Consider the following 8,750-nt stretch of genomic DNA (forward strand, 5'->3'; position numbering starts at 1 on the left):
ACCTCTAAGTCCCCAGTGGAGTTGCCACTGTAAGGAGGGTGTTCCCATCGTAGGGGATCTTCTCCTTAGATGCCCATTGTCCCTTGAGAAGCCTAGAACTTTACACTTGTTAGGGTGTATTAGGATTTGAATTACTGACTATTTGGGAGACCTTGAATTAGAATTGATTCTATCATTACGCTTTATTATAAGAAACAAGTAAGAGTCGCCAATGAGTTTTAGGAAAACTCATAAACCTCGTTCATCCGTTTCTTCCATGTTTAGGACAAGAGGGATTAGGTAGCAAGGGTTCACAAGTTTTCCGCCACAATTTAGGGTAGATTTGTGTATGTTTAATCCTCTGATTAAGCCTCTATTTATAGGGAATGGGTAGGTTTAGGGTTTTTAACATTATGCCGCAGCAGGTGTCGCGCGCAACTAGATGAGTTGCGCGCGGCAACCCAGCTCAGGTGATTGAGCTGCGCTGCAATAGGCAGCGCAACTAATTATCTTCCGCGCGGCTTTATTGCAAGATTCGATTTTCCAAATTTTTGAAATCCAGAAACTTTCACGAGCGCAACTCCAACAGTTGCGCTGAGTGTCACGCGCAACTGAATTAGTTGCGCGCATCTACCTTGCCCAAATTCTTGAGATGCGCACGTTATTTTTTGCTGCAACGCTTATTTTAACCTAGGAGATCCTAAATCCGTCATTATTGGGTTTTATGTTGGGGTTTGGTAAGTCCTACTTACCGCGGAAACGACCTTGACTATAAGAACTACTCGCAATTAATAAAACCATAAAGCATAACAAATAAACATAAAAGGGTAGTATTGTAATTTACCTTTGATGCGTGCTTCGCCCGACCTAATGGGCTCTTACTTGAAAGCTTTAGCTCCGCTCACACGAGAGCCTCCAACGGTATCCACCCACAAAGGACGAACACCGACTTTTTAGGTCCGCTACCTTGGAGTTAGCAAGGTCCGAACAAAACCCGAGTGATTAAATGAGTTCAAAGGTTTTCACAATGGTGATGCCTTTTTCAACTTGCACTCAAGTGATTTTCCCAATACCCCAAATTGGGTATTTATAGGGAAAACTTGAGAGTGGAAAAGTTTTCCCATCAATGTGGGAGAATTTGATTTTTCCATTTTATTTTAAAGCTAAAATAAAATAAATAATCAAACTAGTAATAAATCAACAAGTAGCAAGCTCATGAGAGAGGTTAGGTGAGGACCATTTGCAGGAGAGGGGGACCAAACTTGCTCCCCACTCCCTCTCCAAAAATCGGCTACCTCATACCTCAAGCCTCCCCTCACAATGCTCCATATGGCACCACACTTGGGCACCAAGGCACCCCAAGGTGGGCTGCCATGTGCGGCTGCCAGCAGGCCCAGCACAAGCGTGCGGGCTGCTTGGCGCTGTTGGCCATCACGCCCAACACAGCTTGTGCGGGCTGCTTGCGCACTCGGCCAGCAAGCCGCGCATCAGTGATGCGGGCTGCTTGCTGAGTGCCTTGCACCTTGCGCGCGTTGGCCTTGCGCTGCTAGCACGCTATGCTAGCATTGGTGCGCTAGCATGCACCAGCCAGCCTAGGCTCGGCTTGGTGCACATGCTAGCCACCATGCTATACCAAATGCCCCTAGCACTCGGTTTGCTAGGGGCATTCCGATGCTAGGGGTATTTTGGTCTTGTTGATTTATTATTTTCATGTCTCGTCTTTTATTATTTTGACTCGACTTTCGACGTTCGGTTTCGATGCTCCAAGCTCGAATTTCCGATGTCTAAATATTTAATACTCGGGCGACGAATTAATTTCTTCCGAATTAATTCGTCGTGTCGGTTCGTATATTTGCTAGGTTGTGACCCGAAGGGGTCAGTCAAGATTAAGCTGTAATATTAATTATACAATAATATTACTGATCGGAAGCGGCCTCCACCCAGGCATTCCGATCACTTGACCTTGCTGAATATATTAGCTTTCTAATAATTCTGAACCCGTTATCAGAATAATACACTTGTTCGAAGGACACCATTCCTTTCATTTTAAGTACGGGCTTAAGCCTAATTATGATCTGATTTAGTTAATTGGACTTTTTTTGGCTTTTTTTTTTCTTTGTTTGGGCTAGTCTTTTGTGTTTTGTGCTTTAACTAGTGATCATAAGCATTCTTCACTTCGATCCAACACAAAGATGGTTTTATTTATCGTCATTGCACTTCATGTCGTGAACGGAGGCCAAAAGTAATGTCCACACATCTGTACAAGGTACAGACGGTCAATTCTAATGAACTAAATCATAATTAATTTTGAACTAGATTTGAACCGGTAACAAAGAAAAACGAGGCCAATGGCCAAATGGTAAACTAAATATAAAACTTAGTGGCTAAACAAATGTCTAAGAGACGTGAGGCCAACGACCGGATGACATATAATTTTATAAATTTGTCTGCTCCAAGATAAGTATGGCATACGGCGATGCCCATCCGGGTGGAATCGTCGTAGAGAGAAACTCTCATCTGGGTGACAAAGTTCTCTACAACCACATATAGACGGCAAAGATTGAAAGGTCAAATTAGTTAACTCATAGCTGTCTAAGGAAAGTTATCTAAAGGAAATGTAAACGACTTTGAAAGAGGTTGTGTCTAACAACACATCTGGAATTTGCATGATGCCCTTACTTAGATAACTACTTAGAATTATTATCCTATAAAAAGTATTCCCAATGGGATATACAGATAGGTATATAATTGAATAGTAACTACTCTACCTAGGAGTAGGCAATCCGCCTGTATGTAATACATCTTGGTGGTTTTCATGAAATAAGTGTAACTTTAATTAACATGACTTATTGCTTCTAATGTACTTAGACGGCTAAGATCGTCGTATAGAGAAAAACGAGGGTCGCTAGTATGGCACCAAAGTTAAAGAAGCCGACTCCTTTAATGGAGTCACGCTTTTCAGCGGAGACGACCATGAGAATGTCCTTATCTATTTGCCGCACATTCGTAATCTGAGGAGCATTTGCACATAAAACATTTGGCGAGAGGCTGGCATAGATCATTCTAATAGACCGGTTAACTGCAGAGCTTGTTGGCGACTGGCTATAAGTCTTAACCCTACAAGGGTAAGGAAAAGAGTCAAAGGTGGTGCTACCTGGTATCACGACCAAATCCTGGGCGCTCTTGTCCTTATACCTGTTGGAAAGACCGCCTGGAGAGTTGGCGGCACCTATAGGATGCTTGTTGTTTGGGGACTTAGATTCCTCCGCCTGCTTAAGAGTTATAGCAGCCGGCGACTTGCCGCTGGTTGAGGGGTGGGATTAAGATTTGCTCGCAAAATCGTCTTCCTTTGTTTTTAGGGAGTCTTGCCCTCTCTAGAAGAAGACCTCTTAGGGGGCCTCTAGTCGAAATCCGGCAGTACCGGCGGCTTCAAAGATCATTCCTGTAAAAATACAAGTTGTAGCAAAAGTGTAACTAATAAGTCTAAGACAATCTAACGGATGTATGAGAGCTTACAAGCTCTAGTTAATCATTTTTTATGATCTAGCTCTTTTACCTGATCATCTGACGGTATGCGCTGGCTAAGTTTCTAGGCTTTTTCATGGGGTCCAGTTGAGACATAACTTCTTTTGTAGGAAGGCCGAGTGAGTGGTTAGTAAAACAAGCAACGTAAAAATTTAAATGCTCTACAAAACACTCATCCGGCAGCCCACCGTTTCCTTTTTCTTTGCTCAGACAATGGGCACCCAGGAAAAAGGGATCCCTAAGCCATTCAAACCTAGGGATGTAACTCATTTGGATAATCTCCTTCTCAAATCCCCCTTGTAAAGTTTTGATTTCAACCTTTAACATCCTTGGCGTTAAAATTTGATCCCAACCTTCGTAAGATACATGCAGGAGAATTGCTTTTTTACCCAAGAGATAGGGGTTCTGGTTCCAAGAGTTGAATTTTTTATTTCGGGTGGTTTCTAGGGAAGAGATGATGTAAAATTTATTCCTCCAATCTTTCCACTTAGACTTTTTCCCCAGAGTAATCATGTAACCTTTGTTACAAGACAAAGTGTACCAAACGGGTCCGGATGACTTGTGAGCCTTACTTAAGAAATGCATAGAGGTGAATGCCTCAAAGCAAGGTTCTACTCCTTACATCCTGCAGGCGGCCACGTATCCGAAAATGTTAACCTAAGAATTGGGTGCTAGCTTCCATACCCCCTGACGGTACCCATCAAGGATCCTTTTGACAGCTGGATCACGGGGAACCGAAGGCCCGCCTATATTGCGGCCGCATAAAAGCCAAAGCTAGAGTCCCCATAGCTTTGGCCATGTGGCCAGACAACTGTGTTGTCAAGGGCTCGGACATCTATTTTATAGTTGGGCCCAATCACAAAGGTGTAAAAGATCTCCTCTATGTTTTTTCGCATGAGTCTTTGAGTTGCAGCGGTAATGTAAGTAACATATGAGGTGTACAACTCTTGAAGAGAGGAACATATCTTCTCCTGGCCTCATTTGGTAGAGGCAGTTACCCCCCTCAGATTCCTCTTCGACAGCCTCAAGCGGCCTCTCTTCGCTCTTACAGCCGCCCGAGGTAGTATCCGTCTGGGATGACCCCTGTTCGGAGCCTGATGACCCATCACCAGATTCATTCTCTAATTCATCTAAAAATGGAGTCATTCGGAGTGGTTGGGATACCAGAAGGATGATAGGAGATTTCGTTCCTAGGCACCGTAATAGGAATCTTGTCCTCTTCATCACTTGACGCCTGAGTTGTCCTTTTAGTTTTTGCCATAGTATCCTGCACAAAAATAGAGACGGTCGGAATTGGGGACGAGTGCAGATTGGGGCTGGCGGTAACCCTAGTCCGAGATTCAGCCGTCCTAGGTAACCAGCTGACTGTTATCCTAGGCCGTGTCGTTTGTGTTTGTGAAACCATTTATAATGAGGAAAAACAAACACATACGGAAAAGCAAAATAAAAAGAGAGAGAAAGAGCAGATGGTTACCTTTTGAAGGTACAATTGAAAGTTGCTTGAGCCGATTGTGTCAGACAGTTGAAAGTAAACGGCAGATGGAAAGTTTTTTTATGAAAAGTCAAAGGTTCTCTCATATTCTCTCATGAGTTTTTTTCGTGTATATGCAAAAAATGAGGGGCAAAGATAGTATTTATAGAGGGTAAATCCTGGGGCAACCCCGTAATTTACCTAGATGCGTGACAAATGTCACAGATGCCCCGTGGCATGCCACATCACATCTTTGAGGGGCAAATATTTTTGGTAAAATTACCCAAGACGCGTGGCCCTATTAGAAGCTGACACGTGTCAACCTCTGAGAGGCCCAGCTGGATCTCTCACCTAATGACACATGTCCCTCCAAAAAAATGGGAGAAAAGGTTGCCTTCCTAGCCTAAATCCCAAGAAAGCCGTATTACGGCGCAACCCACCAAACTTAGGTTAAATGACCTAAGAAATGGCACTTTTCCCAGTAACCCTATAAATAGGAAGATTTCCCCTATTTTTGTTGCAGATACATTTATAACAATAGCCCTAAATTCTCTCACATAAGAAAAAGCACCTGATCTCAGAATCCGAGAAGATTTCACATTCATCTTTTTTCGCACCTTTTTGTATTCTTCGACAAATACTAACTTGATCGTCGGAGGCGGAGCTTTTACCAACCGGAGTCTTCATATTTTGCAGGAACAGAGCGCGTCGGACAAATCTTTGAGCTGTGACTCTCCCGAGGGACAAAAACACCCAAAACAAAGGTAGCTAGCATGCACACAAAGTCGAGCCTAGCATGGCTAGCTAGGGGCACTAGTGAAAAAAAGCCTATCCATAACGGGAAAAAACAACCCATCCGTAACGGGCAACAACCGTTACATATGCGGCCGTTACGGATAGCAAATGCTATTTGTAACGGGCATTTGCCCGTTACAAATAAGTAGATATTCGTAACGGGCAAAACAAGTTCCCGTTACGAATAACGGGGTTATTTGTAACGGACATTTCAAAATGCCCGTTACAAAAAACAAATAGTGAATAATGTAATTAAAAATATAGTATACAAATTAATATACAATGAACTAATAACTAAAACTTAAGAGAGCTTGTTTAAAAAGAAAAACTTTAGAATTGCCATATACAAGCAGCTGATATAAAAAAACTAATATACAAGCAGCTGATACACCATCCGTTCTTCTAGTACGCATTGCCACCAAATGCATCTCCTGATCACCAAAGAGCACAATAGCTGTCTGCAACAAAAATTAACTACAATTAAAACTACAAGTAATCAATATACACATGTATACGATGCCAAATCCATAATATTACAGTTCATCTAACATAAACCACAAGTTTCTACACCATTCCAGTTCATTTCACTAAAACCATAACATCACGATCTCAAAAGAATTAGACCTAAAAATTAGGTTTTTGTTTTCTAATTATCATTTTCCTCATAAATACTATCCAAGAACACGAGTTTCCCTTCCATTTCTCCAGTTATTTCTATTATATATAAATCACTGAATTGAATCAAATCTCACTTTTCAATTATGTATTACCGTTAGCTACCACAGAACAAGTAGAAACCACCAAGTAATCATCAGTAGTTCAGTATCACCAAATGCCAATAAAAAACAATAAATCACTCAAGAGTAGAGGCATTTGTCAATTTAGAGCCTAACCTTGAAAACTAAAGTTTTACACTCCTAGTAGAGACACCCAAACAATAACTGGGAAAGCAGTTACTTCTCCCACAGAAGAAGCTACATGCTTACTTAGTAGGAGATCCACAATAGTAGTAGGAAAACATATGATCCTGACATACTCCTAACAACCTCCATCATAGTTAAGGAGAGCAACCTACAACATCCAAGGAGTGAACAATTTCAGTTTACTTTTAAAGTGAAGGTTAAAATAAGTTAATTGTCTATCTAGGACAGTCTTCATGAAATAAACTTAGTAGGGTTATGTACATCACTCCAAAGAAAATAAATTTTTTTTTTTAAAAAAAAAAATAAACAAACAAAAAATCAAACAAAAAATCAGGTAAAGGGTTTCACCTTAAAAGGAACTTTAAAGTTTAAACTTCTATAGAGGTTGGACATGGGAAATAAATGACAATGAGGAAGAAAATGTATTAGAGGTTAATAAAAGTAAATAAGATTAAGAAGAAGCATAACATCATCAGTGATAAGCTAGGAGGTCTGTCATTTTGTTATCAACAAAGACCACATAAGGCCATAAGGGATTTTAGGAAAAAATAGGTTACTATACAATTTTTAGAAAATGTGGATAAAGGTGTAGATTACTAGTACAACAAAACGTAATTAAAATCACATTTACCTTGTAATGTGAGCCAAAATTCATAAGGAGCTAAAAATAATCTCAAACTAACAACATTATTCAGCTAGCTACTTTCACCAAAACTTCCCCAAAATATACAATCTTATCCAACAACCAAACAGATGAAGACCTCACGACCCAATGAGATAAGTCAATTTAACTTGAGCATGGAAAAGAAAAAAGTTCACAAACCTGGGGGTAATAATGCCACAGAAACTCCAGAAGTGGCACTCATTGTAGATATCGCCATTTATAAATGATCAGCTTTAACCAAGACAGTGTCACACCATAACAAACATAAGCACAAAAAAGATAACTAACAGCCAGTTATCGGTAGCAGAACATCACAGTTTCTTGCAATATGTTGAATATAGATTAAAGCCCAAATTGTATGTAAACCATATTGAAGAAAATACATTTTTTCTTAGGGGGAAGGATGCTATTGATAACTAAACTTTCGCCAATTGCAATTAACAAAACAATGACAATCCATTGAAGATGATTATCAGCTTAACATATTCAAGTAAATATAAGTATTATACCAAGTATCACATTGTAAGCTCCTTAGCAACCTCCCTAATCAAAATAAGGACCTAATTATTTTTTTAACCTTGTTACCAAATAGACTAGACTCAAGCAAGTTTTTCACACAAAAATCGCAAGTTTTTAGTATGACCAAACAAGTAGGTGAATATATGATAAACAACATAATATACAGTAAGTAATTAAAAAGACCAATTGGAAATAGGAAAGACAACCTTTAGAAAAAGGATTGAGGATTGTTCAATGCATGTTTGTAAAATAGACACTATAAAAGTAAACATGTAATCGCAGAATTCAACCAAATTGATCAATTGAAATCATAGAAGATAAATGCTCCGGTAGCTCCACCCTATTGAGTACTCATAGAGAAGTGGGCAAATGCACATTCTAGATGGCTATCCTTAAGAACCACACTACAGAACTAATCATAGTAATCAAGTCTTTTATGACTATGCAGAACTTACCCAAAACTCAGACAATGATAACATAAGAAAAATAAGGAATGCTACAAACTTACATCCCACATACCGAGAGTGAAAATTGTTACAAGAGCTCGCAACGCTGGTAGTCTTGAACTGAGGATTAACAGGATGGAGTTGGCACGCTACACATAAAATAATGTATTCTCTGCTATCTTTTTTGACGTTTTCCATTCTGAGTAATCCCAAATATGAAGGCCAATGGCATGTTGGAGGCGCCAAAGATCAAATAGGTAAGCATTGTTGGCTCCTGTCGAGTAGTCATTAACACACTTCTTCTGGTATGTTTGCAGAAGATTTGAGCTAGATAAGAACTGGGAAAGCTCCTTAAATGCACCATGCTCAATGTCTTGTCCCTCCAACTCTCCTTGCAGATGATAATAGAGATCATTGAGTATCAAGTT

This window comes from Chenopodium album, chromosome 1 (genome assembly GCF_948465745.1).
Source record: "Chenopodium album chromosome 1, dcCheAlbu1.1, whole genome shotgun sequence".
NCBI lineage: Eukaryota > Viridiplantae > Streptophyta > Magnoliopsida > Caryophyllales > Amaranthaceae > Chenopodium > Chenopodium album.